The following is a 13038-nucleotide window of genomic DNA, read 5'->3' as shown; positions in this document are numbered from 1 at the left end:
TTTTATGTCATACAGGTGATTTAATACTTTGTCTCAACACTCTCAGGTTTCCTTCTCTATCTTTGCAGTTCAAAAACCTCACCAGAACATATCATGTTACTGATTATTCTATAATTATTTTTATAAAAAATTGCTGTGCTATTGGATCTAGAACTTCCTTTCTCATGGGAAATTTTTCTTCTATTATGTCTTTGAGATTTTCTTTTGTTTGTTTTATTGGTTGCTCATTCGTTCAGTTCTCTATTTTAAGGATATTCTACTGTTCCATACCTAAAATAACTTTCATGGATTTTTAGTTTTCCTTTGCATTTAGAGTTGACCCTTGGACAACACAGATTTGAACTGCATGGCTCCACTTATACGTGAATTTTTTCAATAAATAAGGTGAAACTTTTTTTGGAGATTTTCCACAATTTGGAAAAAACTCACAGACCAAACACGTAGCCTAGAAGTAGCAAAAAATTAAGAAAAAGTTAGGATGTCATTAATTCATAAAATATATGTAGATACTAGTCTTTTTTATTATCTGTTACCATAAAATATACACAAATCTATCATAAAAAAGTTAAAATTTATCAAACGTATGCACACACTTTCATGGCCCCATTCACAGTCAAGAGAAATGTAAACAAATGTAAAAATGCAGTATTAAATCAAATCATGACTGCATAAAATTAACTGTAGTACATCTTGTACTGCTGTAGTAACTTCAGAGCCACCTCCTGTTGCTATTGTGGTGAGCTCAGTGCTGCCAGTATCCATGTGATGCCCACCTCTGCATGTGAGCAGTTCATCTCACCAGGAAACTGTATATTTATCAAAGTAGAAAGTGATCTCTTGTGGTTCTCCCATATATTTTTTTATCGTGTTTAGTGCAATACTGTAAACCTTAAATAACACCATGGGACCCACCAAGTGCCACTAGTGATGCTGGAAGTGCTCCCAAGAAGCAGAGAAAAGTCATAACATGACAAGAAAATGTTGAATTGCTTGATGTGTGCTGTAGATTGAGGTCTGTAGCTGTGGTTGCCACCATTTCAAGATAAATGAATCCAGTGTAAGAACCACTAAAAAAACAAGAGGAAATTTGTGAAGCCATCACCACAGATACACCAGCAGACGCGAAAGCCTTGCACTTCTTGTGAAATACTTTTTGATCTCATACTGAAAATGCAACTTTTATGTGGGTGCGGATTGCCATAAGAAAGTCATAACTCTAGACTCTAATATGATTTCGAGAACAAGCAGAGTCATTATATGACAACTAAAAGCAAAAGGAAGGTGAAGGATCTAAAGCTGGAGAGTTGAAAGCCAGCATAGGGTGGTCTGACAATTTTAGAAAGAGGTTTGGCTTTAAAAATGTCAAGATAACAGGAGAAGCAGCTTCTGCTCACCAAGAGATAGCAGACAAGTTCCCAGATGCCATTAGGAAAATCACTCAGGACAAAGGATATCTGTCTGAACAGGTTTTTTAATGCAGATTAAAAATAACAAAAAAAAAGCCACAAAGGATATTCAGTAGTAAGGAAGAGAAGCAAGCACCAGGATTTAAGCCCGGAGGGATGGGCTAACTCTGTTGTTTTGCGCAAATGCAGGTGGATTTATGATCAGGACTGCCCTTATCTGTAAAGCTGCTGACCCCTGAGCCTTGAAGGGAAAAGATAAACAGCAGCTGCCAGTCTTTTGGTTGTACAACAAGAAGGTCTAGACAACAAGAACCCTTTTTCTGGATTAGTTCCATCGGTGCTTTGTCCCTGAAGTCAGAAGTACCTTGCCAGTAACGGACTGCATTTTAAAGTTCTTTTGATATTGGACAATGCCCCTGGCCACCCAGAACCCCATGAGTTTGCTACTGAAGGCGTCAAAATGGTCTGCTTGCCTCCAAACACAGCGCCTCTAATTCTGCCTCTAGATCAGTGCCAGAAGACAAAATGACATCAGACAGTCCGGCAGAAGGGTTTCGGTTATTCCAAGACTGCTTCTGACATGGACCCTTCTGTGATATGAGCACTGAAACTAAAGCAAACGGTGGCATTAGGATTGGTACCACGTAGAAACATTTTTAGAGAAATGAAAAGGCAAAAAAGTCAGACAAATGACAGCGTCTTTCTGTAAAGGTCACCAAGTATGCTTGCTCTCCTGCTTCCCCTTCACCTCCTTCACCTTTTCTGTCTCTGCCACCCCTGAGACTGCGAGACCAACCCTCCTCTCCCATCTCCTCCTCAGCCTACTCAGCGTGAACACAAGGAGGAAGGCCTTTATGGTGATCCACTTCCACTTAATGAATAACCGTCCTGCCCTACAGGAAATCAACTTATCTGTTGGATAGGTGTGTAAGTGTCTTCGTGTGAAATCTATTAACTGCAGTGCAAGGAGTGTTCGTGTAGAACATCGTGTGCAAGGCTTGTATTGAATAGCCTATCCTTACACAGGTACAAGGTGAGTGATATTTAATATAACATTAATAATGTGTTTGTTTTCTTGCTGTTTTATAACTCTGCTTTTAAAGAATTATAGTACTGTGCAGTATGCCTCTCTCTTGTAATTGGAGAAACTATGTATCAACCTGTCATCACAAGGAAGTGGGTTTTTTTATGTAACAATGTTTCCAATACTGTATTATGAATACGACTGTAATACTATATGCCATAAAAATTTTATAATGATTCATTCATTAGTGTACAGACTAGACTATCATGAAGCAAATGTATGGATTACACTAAACTACCATAAAGCAATCATATTGCTGCTTCTTTGTTAATGTATGAATCAGTACACCTATAAATAATATGAATTTCTTTTTCACATTATCTTTTCATTTTTGATGTTTAGTGTTAGTAATATTTTGTATCATATAAGACAATATTGATGTAGATAATGACAGACAGATGATTCATCTTATAAACAGATGACTTATACTTAAGGTATCAGTAAATACAGTATTGTGAATGTATTTTCTCTTCCTTACGATTTTCTTAATGACATTTACCTTTCTCTAGCTTAATTTGTTATAGGAATACAGTATATAATACATATAACATACAAAATATGTGTTAATCAACTATGTTTTTTTAATTTTTTTAAATTTTATTTATTTATTTTTGGCTGTGTTGGGTCTTCGTTGCTGCGCGTGGGCTTTCTCTAGTTGCGGCAAGTGGGGGCTACTCTTTGTTGCGGTGCGCGGGCTTCTCATTGCAGTGGCTTCTCTTGTTGCAGAGCGCGAGCTCTAGGCACACGGGCTTCAGTAGTTGTGGCATGCGGGTTCAGTAGTTGTGGCTCACAGGCTTAGTTGCTTCATGGCATGTGAGATCTTCCTGGACCATATCCCCTGCATTGGCAGGCAGATTCTTAACCACTGCGCCACCAGGGAAGCCCTCAATTGTTTATGTTATTGGTAAGGCTTCCAGTCAACAGTAGGCTATTAGTAATTAAGTTTTGAGGGAGTCAAAAGTCTCGTGCAAATTTTTGACTGCACAGGGGGTTGGTGCCCCTCACCCCTACACTGTTCAAGGGTCACCTGTATGTTATTTTCTTATGCTTATCCTCCATGTGATTGCCTCTATTTTTAGCAGTATCCATTCTACTTCTGGCTCTTTCTGATGTGGTTTCCTTTTATTTAGTAATGGTTTATTGCTTCCTTTAATTTCTTTCCTAAGCTTGGCCAGATTACCTTTCATCTCTTTAATTATCTTATCTCTTCTTTCATCTCTTATTGCTCTTTTGATATTCTCCCCTCCTGCCAAAGATTCCAAGGATCCTTCCATTTTTCTTGAGTATAGAGGACTATTCATAGTCTTCCTTGTTTCCAAAGCCCTGAAGCGTATTGATTGCTTCTTATGTACCTTCTTGGCCTTTTTGTGGGGGAGACAGGAGTGTCATGGTATCCACATACAGATGCCCCATGTTGGATCCTTGTTGGGTACCAGTCATCTAGGTGTGACTGTGCGCTCACCACTGGTGTAAGTAAAAGCATGCATGTAAGGGAGTGGGTCGAGACTAACAAGAACACTCTCTCACTAATGCACCTTCTGCGCTGGAAGAATATTTCTCTTCTGTGAGAGCAAATCACTGAGGCAGACATTAGGTCAATTCATAGTGAAGTTTCCTCACCAAATTGCAATTTGTCTCTCTCCATTTTTCCTCATTTCTTCTATGTTCACCTCATCTCCAGTAAGTATTGATATCTCAGCGTTGCAAAGAGCCAGAAGTTTGCAAGGAGGTTTCTTTGTCCATGATACCCTGTCCACTATGCCAGTCCTCACTCCTCTAGGGGAGGTACTGTTACCCACTAACTCATCTTCAAAATATGTGTGCCCTGCTAGAGAATTTTGCAAGGATCTGTTGGCTTAATTTTTTTACTTAATTTGGAACAAATGTCACTGTCTTAGGCAAACTATCTTCATAGTCTGTGATTTGTGGCTGTAATTGTTTTCTAATTTAATTATGAGCTCTATTTTTGTACCCAATTTTTTTATTCCTTTTTTTTGTTTCCATGAATTTCAGGAAAAAGGACACGCAGAACTTTACCTCATTTTTTCTGTATGAGTTTCATGTGGCTTCTTTTTTTTATTTATTTATGTATTTATTTTTGTCTGTATTGGGTCTTCGTTGCTGTGTGCGAGCTTTCTCTAGTTGCGGAGAGCAGGGGCTGCTCTTCGTTGTGGTGCACCGGCTTCTCACTTCTCTTTGTCGTGGGTTCTCTTGTTGTGGAGCTCAGGCTCTAGGCACACGGGCTTCAGTAGTTGTGGCACGCGGGCTCAGTAGTGTGGCTCACGGGCTCTAGAAAGCAGGCTCAGTAGTTGTGGCACACGGGGTTAGTTGCTCTGCGGCCTGTGGGATCTTCCCAGACCAGGGCTCGAACCCGTGTCCCCTGCATTGGCAGGCAGATTCTTAACCACTGCACCACCAGGGAAGTCCTCATGTGACTTCTTAAAAGTGTACAAAATGCAAAGACTCCTAAATTGATTTTGATAAATGTAATAAAGTTGTAAATTCATATCTCAAATCGGTAGAAAATTATAATTCTCCATAAATTACCATCATTTGCAATGAATGTCTACAAATTGGTGTCTTTTACAGATACATGTCCACCTTAATATGTAAGCAAGCATTCTACCCCAGTAATCACTGGCTATACTGTATAATGATAAAGAGATGTGTGGACCTTTCGTTACTATTTTCCTATCAAAGATAAAGTGATAGATGTATATGTCAGTGAAATTAAGTTCTGTGTTTTAAATGGGTGCATTTAAAAAAAATGCAACAGACGTTTTTTTCCCCCCAGCAGTCATTGTTAGAAAGCATTAAATTGAGCATTCAAGATTAATTCTCTGGCAGGTCAAGAGGAGAACAGCATGTAGCCAATCCTACCTAGTGTTCCTTCTTAATGGCTCCAGCACAGTGTGAAAAAGTAAACAGTTGTGACAAGAGATGTAATGGATGAGTTGGGTGTGACAGGTCACCCCAACTGAAGTTCATCCTCTCTTTAAGTATAGTCTGTAATGAAGTGGACTATAGTTTTTCAGATCATCAAAGGCTTGTATTATAAACCGTATTTCTGGAGTGGGGAAGGATCTTGAGTATATTATGAATGATGGTGCCTAGTGACACCAAAGAAATACAGATCATGAATAAAGTATGCTTATCCTGAAGTGTTAGCCTAGGAACACCTGGTACTATCCCCTTCTCTCTTCTACATCTCTAATGCTATTTTCTTTTACGTACAAACACTCTGTTTAAAACGCTTTAATTTCTTAATAAGTATTTGGAGAAGAGTGATTTTGTAATTATCAAGAACAGTAAGCTTATAGCAATTTATTTTTTCCCAAAACACAGCACACCTTATGCCTTTTCACACAGTGGGAACACACAAATACATAGAAAGGAAGTGAGATATTGGTCCACCTCTCCTTCCCATTCCGTGGAATTATAACTACAAATGGGACACTTTCCCCTTCTCCCACTAATCTCCAAATCTCAGGGAGATAGATTGATAGGAAGAAGTCAAAATAATGCCCTATTCACTAACATAAATAGTTATTCAAACCTGGAGTAGACAATTTCAAAGAAAAGTTAAATTCCTCAGTTAAATTATATTTGCCTCATGGTTAGTTTCTAACAGTAATTATCATTATAGATTATCTTATCATTAATGTGATAAAAAATTGAATTTTAACTTTTATTTAATTTTAAATTTAAATAGCCACATAGAGCTACCATATTAGACCACACAGATCTAGCTGTCTTCTCTAAGATTCTTTTTTTTTCTGTTATGCAGCAGTAGGTAATCAATAAACTGAACAATAACTATGCTGTCTCTAAAACTCTTGAATCTAAACTCTTATGAAGATAAGAAAATCTTAGACAAATATGGAAGGCACCTTATAAGTTTGTTTGGCTCTCAGCTTCTAGCAATACCCCCTCCTTAAACAAACAAATATTTAACACCCAGTATCCAAGAAAAAATTAACAGTTTGCTGTTAACATTTTAAGGGTCATTCCAGAGAGACATTTGAAAGTAAGAACTCAGCACTTATAGCATGTGTAACTAAAAGACTGTTCATAAATATACAGGAGAGCAAAGCAATGATTGCTTTTCTCAGGAGATAGAAGAATTCCCACCTTCTTTAAAGTTAGCTTATTTAACTTATGACCACGTAGGTCTTTCTAGTTTAGAATCACCATAGGCAAGGTCTTTTCCAATACCAAGTCTCTTCCAGCTCATCTGAAGTCAAACCCAAAAATCCTTGTAGAGCTTTAATTTTCCTGTCAGGCAAGCAACACTTAGAAAGCAATCAGTGCCCTGAGACCTTTTACGTTATTCCTCTGAGAAGTCAAAGCTATAACAATAGCTATCAACGTGTGAGAGTTCTAGTTGTCCTACATTTTATCAGCCCCTGGTAATGTCTTTTTTTTTTTTTTTTTAATATTAGCCATTCTAGTGTGTAACAGTATCATGTGTGGTCTAAATTTGCATTTCCCGAATGACAAGTGAAGTTGAGCATCTTTTCACGCATTTACTTATCATCCATATATCTTATTGAAGGATCATTTCAACTTTTTTGTGCATTTTTAAATTGGGTTGCTTGCTCTCTTATTGTTGAATTTTAAGAGTTCTTTATATATTCTGCTTATAAGGCCTTTGTTGGAGATATGATTTGCAAATATTTTCTTCCAGTCTGTGACTGGTCTTTTCTTTCTCTTAACACTGTCTTTCACAGAGAAAAACTTCTGAATTTTGATGAAGTCCAATTTATCCATTTTTTTTCTTTTGGTATCATATCCAAGATCTTATTTCCCAACAAAAATTGCCAAGATTTTCTTCTATATTTTCTTCTAAAAGTCATACAGCCATATGTTTACCATTTAGATCTATGAGTTATTGTTTGAGATTTATTTTTCTTTTGCATATAGATATCAAATTTCCTATGGACCATTTGTTGTAAAGACTGTCAATTCTTCATTTAACCACCTTTGTTAAAAATTAATTGACCATATTGTGTGGCTCTACTTCTGGACTCCATTCTCTTCCACCAATCTATGTGCTTATCCTTTTACCAATACCACACTGTGTTTATTTCTGTAGCTTTATCATAAGTCTCAAAATTGGATAGTATGGTTGCTCCAATTTTGTTCTTTTTCAAAAATTGTTTTGGCAGTTTTAGTTCCTTTGACGTTTCCAAATAAGTGTTAGAATCAGCTTCTTGGTGTCTACAAGATGATGCTCAGTGTGATTCCATTGAACCTGTAGGTCTATTTGGGAAGAACTGGCATCTTGACAATATCAAGTCTTCTCATCCATGAACATAGTATATCTCTTCATTTATTTAGGTTTTCTTTGAATTTTTTTGACCAGTGTCTCATAATTTTCAGCATACACATCCTGCCAGTATTTTTAAGATTTATGTCTAAGTATTTATTGATGCTATCATAAATGGTACTTCATAAAATTTTGATTCCCAAATATAGGAATACAATTGATTTTTGTGTGTATTGACCTGGTATCCTGTGATCTTGCTAATATCACTTATTAGTTCTAGAAGGGGTGTGTGTGTGTGTGCATGTTTATAAATTCCGTGGGATTTTTCATGTAGGCAATCATCTCTTATGTGTCTCTTATAGAGACAGTTTTATTTCTTCCCTTCTAATCTGTATACCTTTTATTTCTTTTACTTGCTTTACCACACTGACTGGGACTTCCAGAGCAATGTTGAATGAGAATTGTGAAGACAGACATACTTGTCCCAGTCCCAATATTAGGATGAAAGCATTAAATCTTTCATCCTAAAATATAATGTAAGCTGTAAGTTTTTTAGATACCCTTCATCAGGGTAAGGGCATTATTTTTATTCCTGATTTGCTGAGAGGTTTCTTTATGAATGGTTGTTGAATTTTGTCAAATGATTTTTCTGTATCTATTAAGAGGATCACATGTTTCTGCCTTAACCTGTTAATATCGTGGTTAGATTGTTGGGATTTTTTGTGTGTTTTTGACCACTCCTTGAGGCATGTGGAACCTCCCCAATCTGGGATCAAACCTGTGCCCCCCCCACCCCCCGCAGTGGAAGCGCAGAGTCCTAGCCCCTGGACCACCAGGAAAGTCCTAGATTGATTTTGAAAGTTGAGCCAGCCTTGTTTCCCCAGGATAAACCCCACTTTGTTGTGATGTATTATCTTTTTATATTGTTCTATATCCAATTTGTTAATATTTTGTTGAGGATTTTTGAGGTCTGTTCATAGGGTTATTGGTCTATAGTTTTCTTGTAATGTCTTTGTCTGCTTTTGCTATCTGGGTGATTCCGGTTTTATAGTATGAGTTGTAAAATATACTTCCTCTTCTATTTTCTGGAAGAGACTGTGTAAAACTTCTACTATTTCTTTCTTAAATATTTGTTAAAATTCACCAGGGAAGCCATCTGGGTTTGGAATTTTCTTTGTTGGAAGGTTTTTATATTACAAATTCAATTTCTTTAACATCTATAGGCTATCCAGCTTATATATTTCTTCTTTTCTGTTGTTTAATTATTTATTTACTTATTTATTTATTTTGGCTGCATTGAGTCTTCGATGCTGCATGCAGGCTTTCTCTAGTTGAGGCGAGCGGGGGCTACTCTTTGTTGCGATGCACAGTCTTCTCATTGCGATGGCTTCTCTTGTTGTGGAGCACGGGCTCTAGGCTTGCAGGTTTCAGTAGTCACAGCACATGGGCTCAGTAGTTGTGGCACACGGGCTTAGTTGCTCCACAGCATGTGGGATCTTCCCGGACCAGGGCTTGAACCCGTGTCCCCTGCATTGGCAGGCAGATTCTTAACTACCATGCCCCCAGGGAAGTCCCAAGTTTCGATAATATTCTTTAAAAAAATCGGTGCAGGGCTTCCCTGGTGGCGCAGTGGTTGAGTGTCCGCCTGCCGACACTAGGTTTGATGAAAAGTGGAAAGTCAGGGGAAAGCATGACAGGACAAAAGCCTTGGTCTAAGCACAGTAAACTGGAGAAACTTACCAAGGCCTGTTCACTTGGACTGTTGTTCTCTGTACCCCTCCATCTCCAGAGATAAAGATGCTCCTTTCCTTCAGATACAGAGCAGGCACCTCTCACAAGAGGGTGTTATCTCCCTTCAGGGCAGAAGGGAGAGGTCAGAGAGTCCTTCCAGCACTTTCTATTTCTATGACCTGCTTCAGGGAAGAAAGGGGGAGATCAGAGAGTCCTTCTTCCATTTGCCAATTCTCAAATTCCTTCAGCCTAAAATAGTCAACACACCAAGGGGCCATATTTGGAAGTAGCATGTTCTTAACCTGTTATTTCCACCTGTTCCATGTCTGCATGGCTTGGGGGTGAGCCTGGCACCTGTATCCGTTTATAATGTAGAATTAGAAGACCTCCTTCTCAGTCTTCTCTTCCCTGGGATTTTCCCACACTCTCTGGTTCCAGAGGGACCCATTTTCTTGGTTCCTCTGGCCAGAAAGATGGGTTTCTCCCCATAAAATCTTGCACGTTTCTGAGTGATTGCATCTGCCCTTGGGGTAAATCAACAGGAGGAAAGAGGGAGGAAAACAATTAAAGGAATTCCTCCCGCACACTTTGGACCTCAGGGGCCTCTTTTTCTGGTGCCTTTGGCTAGAGACGCAGTTTTTCTTTTTGGAATCTTGTGTACCCATGCCACTGTGGCCACTGTTACATCTTCATCGCATCAGCATGGCTTCATGGCTGGCATTGTCCACAGAGCAGTCCTGGCTGAGGAGAAAAAAGCTCCAGGTATTCTCCCTGTAACTTCTAGCTCACAGGAGCCCCTTTTTCTGGTCAGCAAGAGGGTTTCTCTCCATATTCACTCCTTGTGCCTATTGCATAGCTTTGCAGCTCAGGCTGTTGGTCCCACACCAGTAGATTCAGTGGTCATTCTTCAAGTCTCAGCTTTCCTTATGCTCTGCTTGCAGAGTGTTTACTTTTCAGGCCCTCAGATAGTTGCTATGTTCTGTCTGCACTCTCTTGTTACGATATGTAGAGACAGAGTCCCAGACAGACTAGCTGCGTCTTGGTGAGTACTGCACAATCTCACCATCAAATATTACAAGCAAGATTTTACTCAGAAGACCAGAGAAGGTTCTGGAAATTGGGCTTACAATGACAGTCGATTGAAAGTTTAGAGACATTTGAGGTGAGTTAGGATTCTGAACTACAAAAGCAGCACCTTTCTCCTCACCAAAAGAGGTTGGATATGTTTTCAGGGTCCCAGCAAAGCTGAAGGGTATTCACTCTTCATTGTTATTGAAGTTCAACTGCCTTTTTCCTCTGTGTCTGTAATATTCATCGTGCTTTTTACTCAAATCACAGACAAAACTTGCCATAGATGTAATAAGCAAGTCTGCTGTTTCATGTGGTCAGCCACTTTTTTGTTACTTATTATAGCTCTTGGGTAAGGTTACAAGACAGTAGGGCAGAGTGAGGAAACACACACACAGGTATACACATGAGGTGGAAATGTTTTGTTACAAAAGCCCTTCTTTGACTATTATTCACTTTTTAATTTGTGCATTAAAATGTAAATAGAAATCTCATTATTTTCCCCACAGTACTTGTATCTGTGAATAAACAATACCAAAAAGTGGTCCGATACTTATTCAGACACAAGAGACATTCATCACCTCTGTTTTTCACATTAACATCAACTCTGGGGTCACGAATCAAACATCTCTAGATGCCTTATAAGATCCTGAACCTCAGGTATAAGTAGCCTGAGAAAAGAGTCCATGTGAACTTTTCAGGGGATCTTAGTTTTTTACTCTATCTTCTTTGGACTTTCTAGATATCCTCTTTGTGTAGTCCTCAGAAATACTCATTTCTGATTTTTATTCATGATGTGGTAATCTCATTGTATAAAGGATTGCCTTATGTATGTAGCTATATGCCTTGCTACATTCATTCAACAAGCATTAATTGTGCCAAGGAAAAATAGAATTAAGCAGTAAATAAAAACGATAGATGTGGTGACCAGGTGGATACCCCACTTTATGTTACTCAACAATGTTTAAGCTCCAGGTAATTTCAAAGACAATGATATACTGTTTATTGTTACCTCAAAATAACAGATGGATAATTGCTTGCTTTACATGTCTCTGGCCAAATATTTATTCCACTTTCTTTCTTCTTCTAAAAACTCCTGAACCCTTGAAGCAAAAGCCATGAACAGTATCTAAATGGCCATTATGTTACTAACAAAAGATAACGGAAGGAAAGGATGGAGCATAAGAGCCAGTGAAGGAGGGAAGGAAGGAGGAAAGAAAAAGAAGGAGGAGGAGGGAAGGAGGGAGAAGAGGATTGTTTTCCCCTCACTGTGCACTTTAATCAACGTGGAAGAGCTGGTGCCACAAACTATTAATATTAATATATGAGTGTAATAGAGAAAGTAAATGCTGACTATTCCACCAGCATCCTTTTGCTACTGTTTCCATGAAGTAGCATTTCATGTGGAATTTAGTATTTGGTAGAGGGTATAAGAAAGAACAGAGTTCATCCTCATTCAATGTATTTTATAAAAAGTGCTAGGACCACTTTTTAATTTAGATATTGTTATTATTTATCTAGAAAACCTTCTATCAATTCTTATGGTTAATATACTTTTTTAGTATTATAATTTTCATTTAAAACCTCAGAGATAACATTTATCTGATAATTTTATGCTCTCTTATCCTTCTATTTCTCTACCTAAGCACTCCTCTAAACACAAGCTGTAAGCCTTCCAGTATTGAGCTAATCAGACTGTGCACTTTCCACACGTGATATTTTTCTGTACTTTTGGTGTCGCTCGAAAGAGAATATCTCATGCTATTATCATAATTGCCATCTTTCCATTTAATAAAGTTCTCTTTTTATCTGAAAAGATTTCCTTTAACAGTTAAAAGCTTTCCTGAATTAATACCTCGCAACAGAGCGACTCTGTATCAAACAATATTCAGTACACTTTGAGCAATCCATTTAGAGAATTTGGTTACTAAAGAACTAAAATTTCATAATAATTTGATGTCATTTATTAGATAATCTCTCAGGTTAGCTTCCCCAAACAGCATTATAAAATGATTTTAAAGTAACCAGAATATTATTTTAATAAATATCCTGTTTCTTTTCCCTTTTGCCACTTATTCTCCTCTTTTCACTTCAACATTTCAAATACCAAATGGCATTTTCCTATAGTACAGTGGATGAAAGACTATACTCTAAACAGTTCTTTGTTTTACATAGACTGGTAATCTTTGTTTAAAAATTGTACTCCAAAAATATAGTGATGTATAAGCTTTTGGTCAGTAACTCAGATAAACTCTTTTTAAATTCACAGCTTTGGGAATTCCCTGGTGGTCCAGTGGTTAGGACTCTGTGCTTTCACTGCTAAGGGTGCAGGTTCGATCCCTGGTTGGGGAACTAAGATCCCAAGATCCTGCAAGCCATGCGGCACGGCCAAAAAATAAATAAATAAATATTTTTAAAATAAATTAAAAAATAAGTGAAATAAAATAACAGCTTCATTGAGATATAATTCACATATCGTA

General features: G+C 37.9%; 1 protein-coding gene across 1 annotated transcript in view; it reads left to right on the top strand.

The window, feature by feature from the left end:
- Positions 1 to 13038, top strand: part of RARB (retinoic acid receptor beta) — a 440801-nt gene that overhangs the window by 57520 nt on the left and 370243 nt on the right. The window lies entirely within an intron of this gene.

This window comes from Orcinus orca, chromosome 5 (genome assembly GCF_937001465.1).
Source record: "Orcinus orca chromosome 5, mOrcOrc1.1, whole genome shotgun sequence".
Classification (NCBI taxonomy): Eukaryota; Metazoa; Chordata; class Mammalia; order Artiodactyla; family Delphinidae; genus Orcinus; species Orcinus orca.
This window is presented reverse-complemented; position numbering and strand designations above follow the sequence as displayed.